We start from the raw sequence: 17,331 nt of genomic DNA on the forward strand, positions 1-17,331 counted from the left end.
TCTGCGTGGGTTTCCTCCTGGTGCTCCGGTTTCCTCCCACATTCCAAAGACATACGGGTTAGGGAGTTGTGGGCGTGCTATGTTGGTGCCAGAAGAGTGGCGACACTTGCGGGCTGCCCCCAGAACACTCTACGCAAAAGATGCATTTCATTATGTGTTTCGAAGTACATGTGACTAATAAAGAAATCTTAGTTCTGCTCAAATGTGAAGCTTTTTGAAGTGCATTATTGCAGCAAGAAAGATTCAGAGAGGGCTGGAGTGACTTACTTGACCCCAATTTGTACTGGGTCTGTGTTGGGTGGCAGCTTGTGTGTCCCCATATAGCAAACATTGAATGCAGGTGAAGTTTTGAAGACAGCCAAATTTGAGGGTTCCCTGTGGTCCCTCTCAAGCAGAATCGAGAGGTTTTGTGACATTGTAAAAAGGGATATACAGTGGTTGATTCTTCTCTTTGCATTTTTCTCATTATCCCAGAATGAGGGTCACAGGTACAATGGAGGTAACCTCCACTGCATTGGGATATAGCTCTTTGTCCTTGGTAAGGAGGCAGTTGAGGAGGACCTAAGGGATGATATTCCCTGACAAGAGACACCTCCCATGTTACAACCTGATATGTCACCTTTCTTATAGATAGTTGCAGTTGTAACATTTGTGACATCTTCTGGCATGTCTTGTCTTCCCATGTGATGAAGGCAAGGCTGTTAATTTGTGTCACAAATACTCTGCATCAAGTTTTAGAACTTCAGCAAGGTCTTTAGCCTCTTTTAGGCCATCCCGATGAAAGGTCTCAACCCAAAACGTCGTTCATCCCTCTGCCTCTGCAGATGCTGCTTGACCCACTGAGTTCCTCCAGCAGTTTGTTTTATGCTTCAGATTACAGCATTTGTAGGCTCTTGTGTCTCCTATTTAGCCTTTTGTTCATCTGGGGTATTGGCCAGACTGAAGAGGAGACTGTGTTGTGTAATGCATTGAAAGACACTCATGTCAAGAGTCTCAGTTGAAGAGTCATAGATTCATAAAGCGCAGAAACAGGCCTTTCGGCCCAACACTTCCATGCTAACCAAGACGCTGTCTATGCTAATCCCATTTTCCTACATTTAGTCCATATCTCTGTATTCCTTTCCAATCCATTTCCCTGTCCAAATACTTTCCATGCTGTGATTGTACCTGCCTTTACCACCTCCTCTGGCAGCTTGTTCCATTTACCCACTATCTTCAGTGTGAAAAAAGTGGTGTCTCAGATCATTAAATATTTCCACTCTCACATTAAACCTATGTCCTCTAGCTTTAGAATTTGCTACCCTTGTAAAAAGACCTGCTCCTCATAATTTTATAAACCTCAAGAAGGTCATCCCTCAACCTCCTGCATTCCATTGAGAACAATCCTAGCCTGTCCAGCCCTCCATTCCATAAAACACCCTGGTGAACCTCTTCTGTGCTCTTTCTAGAAGTTCTATAGTGTTGAGACCAGGACTGCACACAATATTCCAAATATGGCCTAATCAACATCTTGTACAGCTGTAACATGATGTTCCAACTCTTATACTTAATGCCCTGCCTATAAAGGCGTGCGAGCTTGACACCTTCTTCACTACCCTATCCACCTGTGTCACCACTTTCATGGAGCTATGAACTTACACCCTAATGTTCCTCTGGATGTCAAGGCTTCTAAAGTTCTTGCTATTTACAGTCTATGTCCAGCCAGTATTAGATGACCCAGAATGCGTTATGTCACACTTGTCTGGATTAAATTCCATCTGGTACTGATCTGTCCAACTTTCCAGCTAATCTATGTCCCTCTGTATCCTTTGGCAACTATTCTCTCTACAACTCCACCAATCTTTGTGTCATCAGCAAACGCATCTCATTTTTGACCCATTTCAAACTCATTTTTGAAGCACTGCCTTGAGTAAGTCTGACTGTCTCCATGTCCTTGACAAGCTCTTCTTGAATCTCGGCTGGGTGGGCCCTTGGGTGCTTGGACAGCAGATGTACTGAAGTACTAAAGAATCTAGTAGGAATATCTCACAGCATTCAGTCTACTGTCAAGCAAATATAGTCAACTTACCCAGAATCTGTAGAAAGCATAGAAAGCATCCTATCTGGATGTAACACGGCTTGGTACGGCAACTGCTCTGCCCAGGACCGCAAGAAACTGCAGAGAGTTGTGGATACAGCCCAGCGTGTCACGGATGCCAGCCTCCCCTCCTTGGACTCTGTCTTTACCTCTCATTGTCTTGGTGAAGCAGCCAGCATAATCAAAGATGCCACCCACCCGGGTCATTCTCTCTTCTCCTCTTCCATCGGGTAGAAGATACAGGAGCCTGAGGGCACATACCACCAGACTTAAGGACAGCTTCTACCCCACTGTGATAAGACTATTGAACAGTTCCCTTATACAATGAGATGGACTCTGACCTCATGATCTACCTTGTTGTGACCTTGCACCTTATTGCACTGCACTTTCTCTGTAGATGTGACACATTACTCTGTACTGTTATTGATTTACCTGTACCACATCAATGCACTCTGTACTAACCCAACGTAACTGCACTGTGTAATGAATTGACCTGTACGATCGGTATGCAAGACAAGTTTTTCACTGTACCTCGGTACAAGTGACAATAATAAACCAATACCAATAAAAACAATGAATTAATTAATAGAACAGGAAATTTATTAAGCCTCTCCTCTGAATTCCATGCCAGGTGAGCCCTCTCCCCACCAGTTTGGCTTTAGTTTGGTACAAATACAATGGTCCAAAAGATCAAAAAGCATTGTTTCTTAAGCTTCCTCCGTGACCTTGGTACTTCCCAAAATTACAAATAATTTTTAGTTCGCCTCCATTACTAATTTGTGTATTGTGTAGGTTTTCACTAGTTGCAATGTGAAAATGGGCAGATAATGCCTAAGATTTTGTGATCAGCAACAACGTGGTGGTTCTTGCCGCTGACCCTGAAGGTAAGTCCACAAAAATGTAGAAATCACTGCAGTGAGAATTTAATCCTTTGCATCTTCAGTCCAAGGGAAACAGGAACAGGATGCCATTGAACAGGCTGAGCAGCCAATCACGTCCAGTCAGTGGCCTCCTGAGATGCCAAGTGGACAAATGAGGTGCGTCCTGCAATAGTGAATGGGCAATATGATGCGTTCCATGATTTTAGGACTCACAGCCACAACTGCATTTAACATACCATCACACTTCTTGCAGGATCGATGGGCTTTTACAATCACCGTTAAGCCACCAGAGGGCAGGAAAGAGTTGAAGATGTATGAAACGGATGATCAGTCTCTTAGCCGTAATGCAGAAATAAATTTGGGAGCTCACAAACATTAAACATCAGTGACACTAATTCCCTTGAGATGTTTGATTGTGTGTGTGAGTACAGTAGTGGTTGTATTCACTGTATCTGCATAATGGCTTTCATAATTACAGTTAGCTGTTCTAAGCAGTCTCTCTTGGTTGAAGCTAACTTGCTTCCACTGAGGGTTCTGAGGTGACTGAAGAGCTTCATACATGGCTCACAAACACTGCCACAGCTAGGCAGATGGTGCTTCATGAGATGTTTGGGCTGTCATGCACTCCTTCAGCCTCCATGTGCTGCCACTGTAAAGACTCGAGCTGCTCAGTGCCTTCCCAAATGCTCTACCATTTTGAAAGCCAGGGTTGCTGAGGAATTTTCAAAGATCCTGGCTTCTGGAAATGTTTTCTTGGTCCTGGAACTCACTTGCTGTGATGGAGTTTAAAGCAGAGTGCTTCCAGATGATATGACCTGCTCATCAGAGTTATTTGAGTGTGATCCAATTCTCATTGCTGGCGATGTTGGCCTGGGAGAGCTGCAATGCAGATTCTGTCCCTTCAGCAATCACTTCCATCTGAAAAATGCAAGGAAATGTAGAGGTCATGGCCTTCTTCAATCTCACAAAGTCTTTTGATTCTGTTGGTATTGGTTTATTATTGTCACTTGTACTGAGGCACAGTGAAAAACTTGTCTTGCATTCCGATCGTACAGGTCAATTCATTACACAGTGTAGTTACATTGAGTTGGTACAGAGTGCATTGACGTAGTACAGGTAAAAACAATAACAGTACAGAGTAAAGTGTCACAGCTATAGAGAAAGTGCAGTGCAATAAGGTGCAAGGTCACAACAAGGTAGATCATGAGGTCAGAGTCCATCTCATTGTATAAGGGAACTGTTCAATAGTCTTATCACAATGGGGTAGAAGCTGTCCTTAAGTCTGGTGGTATGTGCCCTCAGGCTCCTACCCGATGGAAGAGGAGAAGAGAGAATGACCCGGGTGGGTGGGGTCTTTGATTATGCTGGCTGCTACACCAAGACAATGAGAGGTAAAGACAGAGTCCAAGGAGGGGAGGCTGGTGTCCGTGATGTGCTGGGCTGTGTCCACAATTCTCTGCAGTTTCTTGCGGTCCTGGGCAGAGCAGTTGCCGTACCAAGCCGTGATGCATCTGGATAGAGAGGGTTATGGAGAATGTTTCTCAAATTTTTCTCTTGTCAGGAATTCGTTACCATTCATCAAGCTCTTTACCAAGTGGTCCACCCAATCCCAATGGAGATTTTGTCATTAAACAACCCTCTGCTTGATCTTTCTCTCTCCAATACTGCACCTCCAATAAACTCTCCATTTCAGTGGAGCTAATCTAGAGGAGGATGGGAAACTGTTCAACCATGATCAACTCTGGTCCAGAATCAAGGTCACAGCAATCTCAGTGATCAATCTGCAGTATGTGCATGTCTGTGTTCAGAGGTTGAGTTCCAAGGCATGTCTGAGACATCCAGAAGACAAAGGCCCTCCACCAACTTCCTTTATCACCTAATAGCAACTCCTGACATTCAAAATCCAAGCTAAGACCCTGGAAAACAGATAACTTTCCAAACATCAAGATGCTGCTTTCAGCAAAGGTGGGCATTCATGACTGGGGAAGAATATTTGAAGATCAAGACCTCAAATTTGGCACCAAACTCGTGGTCTACCAAGCAGCAGTGATCCCTGCCTCCTGTGTGCTTCAGGGATGTGGACAACCTACAGAAGGCACCTCACAACAATGGAGACCATTGCTAGATAGGTGAATCAGATTCACTATTAAGCCACCAGATGGCAGGAAAGAGCCATTTAGTGATCTGTCAATGCAACTCGAAATCGGCAAAGCTGTTAAAAAAGAGAAGATATCTTTATTAGTCACATGTACATCGAAACACGCAGTGAAATGTACCTTTTGTGTAGAGTGTTCTGGGGGCAGCCTGCAAGTGTCGCCACGCTTCCGGTGCAACATAGCACGCCCACAACTTCCTCACCTGTACATCTTTGGAATGTGGGAGGAAACCGGAGCACCCGGAGGAAACCCACGCAGACACGGAGAGAACATACAAACTCCTTACAGACAGCGGCCGGAATTGAACCTGGATTGCCGGCGCTGTAATATTGTCACACTAACCGCTACACTACGGTGCCTGCCAGATTCTGGCTTCTGCCCTCTTCCTTTCCAGTCCTGATAAAGGGTCTCAGCCGAAAATGTTGACTGTTTATTTCCCTCTATAGATGCTGCCTAAGTTTCTCCAGTACTTTTTGTGTATTGCCTAACTAAACTAATCCCTTTTGCCTACACAATGTCCATATCTCTCAATTTTCTGCACATTCATGTGCTTATCTAAGAGCCTTTTAAGCGTCCCTGCTGTATCTGCCTCCACCACCACCCCTGGCAGCACAATCCAGGCACCTGCCACTCTCTGTGTAAAAAAAACCTTGCCCCAAACATCTCCGTTGAATTTACCCCCTCTCACCTTAAATGCATACCCTCATATAACACATATATTTCGACCCTGGGAAAAAGATATCAGCTGTCAATGGCTCTCATAATCTTATAAACCTCTGTCAGGTCTCCCCTCAGCCTTCACTGCTCCAGAGAGAATAACACAAGTTTGTCCAACCTCTCCTCATTGCATATTCTCTCTAATCCAGGCGGCATCCTGGTAAACCTCTTCTGCACCCTCTCCAAAGCCTCCACATCCTTCCTATAATGGGGTGACCAGAATTGAATGTAATACTCCAGATGCGGACTAACCAGAGTTTTATAAAGCTGCAACATAACTTCCTGACTTGAACTCAATGCCTTGACTAACAAAGACAAGCATGCCATATGCTTTATTTACTACCCTATCAATTTGTGCAGCCGCTTTCAGGAAGCTATGAACTTGACCCCAAGATCATCAACACTGTTAAGGGTCTTCCATTAACAGTGTACTGTCCCTTTACATTAGATCTACCAATGTGCAACACCTCACATTTGGCTGGATTAAACTCCATCTGCCATTTCTCCACCCATATCTGCAACTGATCTATATCCTGCTGTATCTGACAATCTTCTATACTATCCACAACACCACCAATCTTTGTATCGTCTACAAACTTCCTAACCCACCCATCCACGTTTTCATCCAGGTCATTTATATACATCACAGACAGCAGAGGTCCCAGTATGGATCCCTGCGGAACACCACTAGTCACGGACCTCCAACCAGAATAAGTCCCATCAACCACTACCCTCTGTCTTCTGTAGGCAAGCCAATTTTGAGTCCAAACAGCCAAGTCTTGATCCCATGCATCTTAATCTTCTGGATGAGCCTCTCATGAGGAACCTTGTCAAACACCTTATTAAAATCCATGCAGACAACATGCACAGCTCTACCTTCATCAATCACCTTCGTCACCTCTTCAAAAAACTCAAGTTAGTAAGACATGACTTGCCCCACACAAAGCCATGCTGACTGTCCCTAATTAGGCCATGGTTTTCCAAATGCTTATAAATCCTATCCCTAAGAATCCTCTCCAATAGCTTCCCTACCACTGACATGAAACTCACCAGTCTATAGTTTCCTGGATTATCATCATTTCCCTTCTTGAATAACGGAACAACATTAGCTACTTGCCTGTCCTCTGGGACCTCGCCTGTGGCTAGAGAGGACACCAAGATCTTGGTTAAAGCCCCAGCAATCTGTTCTCTTGCCTCTCTCAATATCCTCATCAGGCCCTGGGACATCTACCTTAACGTTCTTCAAGAGAACCAACACTACCTCTTTCTTTATCTCAAAATTCCCTGGCATATTGGCATGCTCCATTACTGATCTCACGATCCTCCATATCCTTCTCCTTGGTAAATACTGACAAAAAGTACTCACTTAAGACCTTGGCCACATCCTGTGCCTCCAAGCACATGTTCCCTCCTTGTGCGGTCCTACCCTCTCCCTAGTTATCCTCTTGCTCTTGATGTATGTATAGAATGCCTTAGGATTTTCTTTACTCCTACTTGCCAAGGTTTTGTTTAGCTCACAAGGCTTAATGAATTCAAAATTTTCAGTTCAAGATTTAAGTGCTGCAGTTTAGTAAGATTTCTATCTGCTTTTATCATTTTAATCTTTGTTTAAATCCAAATGATCAAGAACAGATTCCAATTGTATTGTGGGCAAAATTTCTTAAGGCATATTGCAGGTGTATTATTACACAAAACTTAGTACTGATCCACAGAAGGGGACATTTGACCTGATGACCAAGTGTTTTACCATTGATTCCCAAAGACATGCAGGTTGTTAGGTTAATTCTCCGCTGTAAATTGCTCCAAGGTGAGTGGAAGAATCTGGGGGGACTTGGTAGAAATGTTTGAAGGAAGAGAAATGGAATTAATGCGGAATTAGTGTAAATCGTTAGTTTATCGTTGTCATTTATTTGGTGGGTCGAATGGCCTGTTTCCATGATATCCATGTTCTCTCTCTCTCTCTCTCTCCTTCTCTCTCTCTGTTATATACTGTGTGTATATGTCTATATATATAGATATATATATATATATATAGATATAGATATAGATAGATAGATAGATAGATATAGATATAGATAGATAGATAGATAGATAGATAGATAGATAGATAGATAGATAGATAGATAGATAGATAGATAGATATATAGATATATATATATAGATAGATAGATAGATAGATAGATAGATAGATAGATAGATAGATAGATAGATAGATATATAGATATATATATGTATATATATCCCCCTTCCTTCCCCCTCCATGAGGTATATTTTAAGGATGAAAGAGAAGAGGGTATACCAGATATTATGGTCAAGCAGTTGAAGTCACAACCATCAACGGTGGGGCAATTAACAATGGGGAGGCATAAGGGACAAGATTTTTAAAAATTATGTTTTGAGATTATAGATACAATAGGCAAGGCCAGCATTTTTTGTCCATCCCTTAAGAAGGTGCTGTTGAGCTGCCTTCTTGACCAGAGGTTAAGGTGCTCCCACTGTGCTATTGGATAGGGAATTTCAAGGTATAGCCCCAGACAGGGTGAAGGAAGAAAGAGATGTTTGTGGGTCAGGATGGTGTGTGATTTGGAGGGGAATCTGCAGGTGGTGACGTTCCCCGTGTGCCTACTGCCCTTGTTCCTGGTGGAAGAGGTTGCAGGAGCCTCTGGAGCAACCTAGGCAAACAACTGTAGTGCATTTTATAGATGGTATGTCCAGCAGCAGCGATGCACTGGTGATGGAGGGAGTGAATGTTTAAGGGAGGGTGTCACTCAGGAACTGATGACCGCATGGAGAGCTGTAGGATTGAGGTTACAGAGATGGGGGAGTGGGGACGAGGTCCTGGAGCTTTTGAACACAAGGATGAGAATTTTAAAATCAAATGTTGGTGGACAGGGAAGCACTGTCAGTCATAATTAAAATCACATCATCTGCTGAATTCAGCTGCGGGGTCCACTTCCAATCATTTACAAATCCATGTGATTGATTTTCAGATGATTCCCAATGGCAGTGAATAGCAAATCAAATGTTGTTCAGTGTTAGGTCGATATTGAGTTGGGATTGTGACTTTAATTCCTCAAGGGCTAGATAATGTCAATCATAGCAAGCTGCTTCATCTTATCCAGAATACTAGAGCCTGTGGATATGGACAAAACTGGGAGGGTTGAGGGATGGAGTATAAATTCAAAACTAATCTACAAAAACAATATTTTGGTCAGATAGGGATTAGTCCATAAACTAAGCTTCCTAGGGAGGCACCTTGTATTTATCCATTCAAATACCTGGACTTTCCTGACAATGCTTGCATTTCCCCATGTAGTTGTTAAGAAGTTTGGGGTCCATACATGCATTTACTAGTCACAAACTTCCCAACAAATTCTCACTGGCCACTTCCAAATGCCATTCAGACATTGAAGCCCTCGTGGAGTCCAGTGGTGAAGAGCTAACCTTGCAGTGAGAAAATCTGCCCAATGAACCTGTGCTGCATTTATTTCAATGGAGAAGAACAGCTGTGAAGGAGAGTGGCAAAATTCAGCTTGTTACGTACTTTGGAATTGAGATAATTAAAAGGTGCTCCAATTGTCTTTAAATTTTTTCTTGGATTTTAACATTTTTATTTTTACATTTTTAAATGGTTGTTAAAACTTGTTAACGGTATGTTTCATTTTTACTGTCCTTTGAACATTTACGTTGAAAGAGACCTGGGATAGGGGAGTGGTGGTAGGTCCTAACCCTCAAAACATTCCTGTGGGATCTTTGAGTGGGATGTCCTGTGCTGTATAACGCCTCAATGATCATGTTGGGTCCTTGCAGGAAGTCATTGTCAGATGTTCCACTCCAAGTAAGTGCAGAACTAGCGGCTAGGTGTGTGGTGAGCACAGGCAGCACAGAGAGAGAGGAGTATGCTACCCAGCCTCTCACATCTGCTCCACCATTCAGTATTATGGCTGATCTTTTATCAGTGGTGCTTCCTTATACTAACTTCATTTCTGCCTGTATGTTTTTGGTCCAATGAGATGGGGGCACTGTGAGTCTAGTTCTGAGAAATGAGATATGGAAAGCAGACCAGATATCAGTGGGAGAAAACTTGGACAATGGTTACCATTACTTTAATTAGTAATAAAGAAGGGCAGTAGAAGGTCTAACTTCAAACAGATAAGGAGGTCTGGCCAGGGTGAAGTGAAACAAAATATTATAATGGAATAATGGGTGATCTTTAAAGTGGAGATATTTCAGGTAGAGGCTAGATATGTTTCCACCGAGGCAAAAGATGAGGGAACCAAAGTCACAGCTTGCTGGGTGACAAGAGGATAGAATGAAACAAGAAAGGAAGATATATGATGCATTTCTGGTGGATAACTGAGTGAGTGTGGTAAACTCGGCGGGGGCAGGGGGGAAGGAGCAAGGAAATGACCAAGGGAGGACACAATAATAGAATAAAACATAAAATTGGATCCAAAAGTCTTCTTTTGTATGTGAATTATAAGTAGGTAGTAAGAGGAGGAATGAGGCTCTGTGATCTACTCACAGAGGAGAGGACTTGGCTAGAATAAAGAGTACTTGTTTATCAGTGTTTGCATAGGAAGGGGTTGCTTCAAAGCTCTCAGTCAAAGGAAGGTGGTAGGAATGTTGAATGAACTGAACACTGATAAGGAAGAGTTATTAAGGTGTTTGTAAGCCGCTGCATAAAAAGGTTATTGCAGATAACCTCATGGCACAGGAGGTAACGTATTTGCATCGACTGGCAGACTAGCAGGAATAGAGTAGGCATAAATGGAACAAGTGGTGTGTCGCAGGGATCAGTACTGAGGCCTCAAGTTTTTACGAGTTATACAAAGGACTGGGATGAAGGCACCAAAGAGACAGGGAGAAAAGAAAATCAAGATGATGCTGGAAATTTGAAACAAGAACAGAAAATGCTGGAAACACTCAGCAGGTCAGGCAGAATCTGTGGAAGGAGGAACCGAGTTACCATTTTAGGTCAAAGACCCTTCATTGGACCTGAAATGTTAACTCTGTTTCTCGGTCCAAAGGTGCTCACTGACCCGCTGGATGTTCAACATTTTCTGTTTTTCGTTCAGGTAGGAAAATAAATTGTGAAGAGGACATAAGGAGTCTATAAAGGGATAGAGATAGGTTACGTGAGTGGGCAAAGATCTGGCAAATGGTGTATAATGTGGGAAAATGTGAAATTATCCATTTTGGCAGGGCAAACAAAAAGGAAACATCTAAACGGTGAGAGTCTGCAGTGCACAGAGATACAAAGGGATCTGGGTGTCCTGGTGAATGGCTCGCAAAAGACTAGTAAGCAGGTACAGCAAGTAATCAGGAAAGCTAATAGAATGTTATTGTTTATTGAGACGGGAATTGAATACAAAAATAGGAAAGTTATGCTTCAGTTTTCTAAGGCATTCGTGAGACCACATCCAGAGTACTGTGTACAACATTGGTCTCCTGTTCAAAGAAGGATATTAATTCATTGGAAGCAGTTGAGAGAAGGTTTATTCGACTAATACCTGGGATGGACAGATTATCATATGAAGAAAGTTTGGACAGCTGAGGGTGGTACCTGCTGGGAGTTTTGAAGAGTGACAGATGCATTAATTACAACATAAGATCCTGAGAGGTGTTGACAAGGTGGATGTGGAGAGGATGTTTCCTTGTGGGAGAATCTAGAACCTTAAAAATAAAGGGCCGCCTTAACAATGATGAGGTGACATGTTTCTCTCAGAAGGTCATGAATCTTTGGAACACTCTTCCTCAAAGAGCAGTGGGAACAGTCTTGAAACATTATTTATGGCAGAGGTAGAAGGATGCCTGATAAGCAGGGGGTGAAGGATGACCACAAGTAGACAGGAATGGGGAGTGGAGGTTACAGACGAATCAGCCAGAATCTTATTGAACAGCCAAGTGGCCCGATCGTGCTCCTCATTCATAGGTGATGGTGTTTGTATGTATCTACTAGAAAGGCTGGCTGTGCATAAAGTAAAATGTTCCCACTCTGGAGGTAGAGATCGCAGGCCTAGATCTCCCATATCTAGGCATAATCTCCCTAGATACAGGAGAGTGTCAGAGGAATGGCAAAAGCAATGCACACTAGCAGAAGCAATAGGAGGAGGAGGAGGCCAGGAAAACCCTTAAACCAGCTCCATCATTCAAAGCTGATCTGATCGATGGTCTCAACTCCACCTTCCTGCCAATTCCCCACAAGCGTTGATTCTCCTCTTCAAGCTGTCCCTGGGTGACAAACACCCGACTTACGGACACCCCTACATATGAATGATATCCCATAATATTATTAAATTCAAAAGTCCAACGTATGTACATGTTTGTTCCCTTGAACACCAGAACTAGTTTCCTCTCTCTCCACTTTCAGTAATTGCTCTTTCTTATTAGTCTTATGTGCTTTTGATGCCATTCGTTACAGTACTGTGGAGGTACGGTTACCATATTGAGTGATTTTTGTGTATTTTCTGACTTACAGATGTCTCTAAAAACAGAACCAGTTCATTACCTTAGGACAGCCTGTACAGTAAAAATCCATCATGCTCAAAAAGAGGCATCAGACATGCCCAACAACTACAGGCCAGTCAGTTTGACCAGGGTGGTGGGCAAGCTTTCGAAAGCAACAATGAAGAAAGTAATTATTCGGCATTTAGAGAAGTTTGAGTTAATAAAGGTCGGCCAGTATGGATTAGTTAAAGTTATATTGTGTTTGACTAACCCAATTTGAAATCTTTGAGCTAACAGATGGTTGATGAATGTACTGTGATATTTGAGTTTTCAAAGACTGTCTGACAAAGTCCAACTTATGGGTTGTTAGCAAAATTAAAAATGTTAGAATAAAAGAGTCAGTGGCAGAATGGACAAGAAATTGACTTGAAAGCAGAAGGTCATGATAATTGTTTGTGTTTCAGACTGGAAAATGGTAGAAGATGCTGTGACAGCCACTGTTCTTGGTACATATTATTGACTTGGATACAAGTGTCAGTGTAAAATTGCAGCTGATACAATGTTTGGAAATGTGGTGAACAGTAAGGAGGATAGAAATAGATTGCATCAAGACATTGATAGGTTGGCACAGTTCTTAAGGAAGTGTAGGAGCTGAGGGACCTATGTATACATGTGCATTAATCCTTGTAAGCATTAGGGTGGGTTGAGAATGCGGTTTCGTGCTCATGCAATTTTGGATTCAAAAATAGAGAATAAAAGCAGGAAGGTTATGTTGAACTCCTGTGAGACACTGGTTCAACCTCACTTAGAGTTTTCTGTTCAGTTCTGGTCCTAGAGAGGGTGCAGAAAAAATACACAGGAATATTTCCGGGTCCGAAGAATTTCAGCTCCAAGGTCACATTGAAGAAACTGGAGCTGATCTCCCTGGAGCAGAGGTGGTTGAGTGGAGATGTACAGGATCAGGTAGAGCAAAAAAGAGATGGTCTATTAGTAGGTGGTTCAAAGACAAAGTACATAGATTCAAAGTGATGGGCAAGATACACAGTAGAATTGTGAGGAGAATCTTTTTTACACTGAGAGTGGTTCTGGTCTGGAACTCACTGGTGGTGGAAATTTAGTTAGTCGGGGCTTTCAAAAGGAAGTTGGGTAAGTACTTGAGGGAAAATAATTTATAGGGAAAAACAGGGAAATAGACCTGACTAGATTGCTGTACAATGAGCCGCTGTGGGCTTTGTGCACCAAATGGCTTCCTCTCCTGTCACAGATCTATGATCCTCTGTGTGACTTGGAGGGAATGGCAGTGTTGCCGTGCCATTGTTGCTCTTGTCCTTGGTGCAGAGATCGTGGGTTTGGGTGGTGCTATCGGAGTGAGTAACTCAGGGAGAAGTTGCACTGCATTTTGTCGCTGGTGGTGGTGGGAATGAAAGTTTGGGGTGCTTGATGGGATGTCAGTCAATTAGGCTGCTTTGTCCTTGACAGTGTCAAGCTTCATCAGTGTTTTTGGAGCTGTCATCATCCAGGCAAGTAGAGAGTATTTGTTCACACTTCTGACTTGTGCCTTGCAGATGGTGGGAAGGTGCTGAGGTGTCTGAAGGTGAGGCACTCTTCACAGGATACCCAGGCTCTAAGCTGCTGCTGTAGCTACAGTGCTTATATGATTGGTCCATTTTGAGTTTCCGGTTGATGGTGACCCACAAGATGTTGGTGATCTTCTTGAATGGCAGAGCAGGCTCAAAGAGCCAAATGGTCTCCTCCTATTTTATGTTTCTATAAGTCACGGTGGGTTACTGGCAGTGGTAATGTCTCATTGAATGTTAAAGTTGGGTGTTGGTATCTCTTGTTAGAAATGGTATTACCTGGTACAGGTGTGAATGTTCCTTGCCACCTGCCTTCCCATGCCATACTTGTAGAGGTCTTGCTACATGCAGGCATGGACTGCTTCATTTTCTGCGGAGTACGAGGAAAATGAAAACTGCATAATCATCATCAAACATCCCCACTTCTGACCTCATGATAGGAGGAAGATCATTGAGGAAGTAGTTGAAGTTGGTTGGTCCCAGGACACTGCCCTGAGGAACCTCTCCAGCATTGATCTGGGGCTGGGATAATTGACCTCCAACAGCCACAACCATCTCCCTTTGTGGAAGATATAACTCCAACCATTGGAATGTTTCCCTTGATGCCAATGACCTGAATTTTACCAGGGTTTCCTGATGCCACACTTGGTCAAATGCTCCACTGATAGCACGAATAGTCACTCCACCTCATCTTGGAATTTCACTCTTCAGTTCATGTTTGGACCAAGGCTGTGATGAGGTCTGGAGTGAATAGTCCTGGAGAAACCTAAACCGGGCATCAGTGAGTCGCTCTATGGCACTTTCGATAACATTCCCCGTCACTTTGCTGCTGGTTGACAGTACGTTGATTGGGTAGCAATATGTCAGATGGGATTTGTCCTGTTTTTTGTAGACAGGACCTACCTGGGCAATTTTCCACATTGTCAGGTAGACAGCACTGTTGCAACTGCTTTGCTAGAGGCACAGCAAGTTCTGGAGCCCATATCTACAGTTCTCCAGCTGCGATGTTGTTGGATCCCGAAACCTTTCATTCCTGTGTCCAGTACTCTCAGCCTTTCCCTGATGCCATGTGGAGTGAATCTAATTGATTGAAGACTAGCTTCTGTTAGGGTTGCAATCTCAAGAGGAAGCCAAGATGGATGACTCAGTTGACATGTGTACGCCTCAGCCTTGTCTATGTGCTCACACACCCACTGGGACCTGCCATCACTGAGGATGGGCATGTTTTTGGAGCCACCTCCTCCACTGTTTAATTGTCCACCATGACCCGTGACTAGATATGGCAGCACTGCAGAGATTTGATCTGACCCGTCAGTTACAGAATCATTTAGCTCTGTCCAATACACACTGATTGTGCTGTATATCACCAAGGTGGTCCTGTGCTGTAGACTTGTCAGGCTGGCGCCTCACCAGGTGTGCCTAGTGCCCCAAAAAAACAAAACCAGAAATGCCGGAAGAACTCAGCCAGTCAAGTAGTGTCTGTGGAAGGGAAAGCAGTCAATGTTCCAGAAGTAGAAGGGCAGCCCGGAGTGAGTGGTGCTGCTCCTGGCCTGCTCTGCTGCATACCATTCAACCACTGTTGGTTCCCTGGCTTAATACTAATGGTAGAGCGAAAGTAAAACAGACTCGTCTATTAAAAGGGAACCTGCACTCTTTCTCTAGCTATTTGGAATGACTTGACCTGACCAGTAACACAACCAAAGCCGGAAAGGGATCGGCCATTTGAGACCGAGATGAAGCAAATTTTCTGCTCTCACTGGGACAAGGATCTTTGGAAATCTCTTCCTTGAAAGGTAGTGGAAGCAGAGTCTTTGAATGTTTTGAAAGCAGAGATTGATAACTTCCTCAAAGCAAAGGCTACCGTGATCTGATCAGCCACAATCTTGGAACAGGTTTGAGGGGGCAAGTGGCCTAATCATGTTCCTAATTCATATGTATGTCCTAATAATGTGTTGGTGACAATAGAAAGAGCCCCCAGGTACGCAGAGCTACAATAGTAGGACAGGGTATCTGTTGTGAGTTGTTGTCAGTGGTGGAGAAGCACACTGATTGCTATTCAGATTGTACTGTCAGTCATGTCCTGGTTCACTCCTGGTTATTAGCTACAGTGCACATTATTTTCTATAAAAATAACCTCTCACTGTCTACATTAATAATGACCTTCCTGGTTAACTATTAATGTTAACATCAGTGCTGAGTGGAAACTGAAGAAATTAGGCATTCAATGTTCAGGGTTCCTTTAAAGTGACAGGGCTTTGAGTCCAGTGACCCAATTTTCTTAGCGCAAACATAGCCTGAAAGGAACTGACTGGCGGGCAAGGAACTCAGTCTGAATGCAGTCTGTCATTCCCAATATAGGAGCATGCTGTGTACATGTGGACTTCTACAAAAAGTAACCTGAATCCTTGTCTCCACACCATGTTGTGATGGGATTATTAACCCAAGGTTGGCAACTACACAATCATTTTCACCTGACATTTAAGATGCCAGTAATAAATTAATTATTTGAACAAGAGATACAATCTAGATTTTCTTCTTCAATGTGAGCTCATCACAAGCATTACAATACACTGTCAGTGGCTTCTGCTCCGTTAAGATAAACCAATGTCTTTTTGCCTAATTTGCAAATGGCTCCATTAATTGGATGAGGCCAGTAACTCTGATGTCATAGTCTAACTCTGGCCTTTTTGCATGGTGTTAGAGTAATTTTCTCAACTGTTATCAAAATGGATTCCTGCTTGGCCCCAAACCCTAAGGAACTTGCATCTCTAGAATAAAGCAAGAGCCATTCACATCTTCTGGAATCGCAGAATCGTAGTTGGCCCCTCTTCCCATTGCAGAGGACAGCTAAACCAATCAAATGTCCCTGTCTCCATCAGTGGTCTTTCCATATGTTGAATGCTCCCTGTGTAAAGAAAAGCTTCCAAGCATTGGACCCAATTTGCCTTTCACCTTTGTTTCCCATCTTCCTGTGCGTCAATCACTTTTCTCCATCCGTTTACATGTGTCGTGTATGTCTATAGGGCTCACTCTGAAACTTCCCACCCTGGAGATGTAACAGTCTTCCCTTTGAGCTCTCTCTGTCTTTAGGTGTGGACATCTCCCTTTCCTGAGGTATCCGGCACAACAAACCACAACCTTCAAGCTCCCATTGATAATATTAGTAAATGAGCATTCAACAAACTCTTTTTTAAGACATATCTTAAAACCTGTCTTATTGAGTAATAATTTGGTTCCTTAAAATAAAAACAGAAAATGCTGGGAATACTCAGCAGAATTAGGTGGGGTTTTCGACCAAAATGTTAACTCAGTTTTGCTTCCCACAGATGTGGTCTGACTTGCTGAGTATTTCCAGCATTTTCTGTTTCTATTTCCAGCATCTGCATTTTTTTAAATTTTCACCAGTTTGATCCCCTATCCTATCACCTTCTGACAAGATTGGGCATGCTACCTGCCACGGATTGCTCTTGTGG

The sequence above is a fragment of the Pristis pectinata genome, chromosome 32, assembly GCF_009764475.1.
Source record: "Pristis pectinata isolate sPriPec2 chromosome 32, sPriPec2.1.pri, whole genome shotgun sequence".
Taxonomy (NCBI): Eukaryota; Metazoa; Chordata; class Chondrichthyes; order Rhinopristiformes; family Pristidae; genus Pristis; species Pristis pectinata.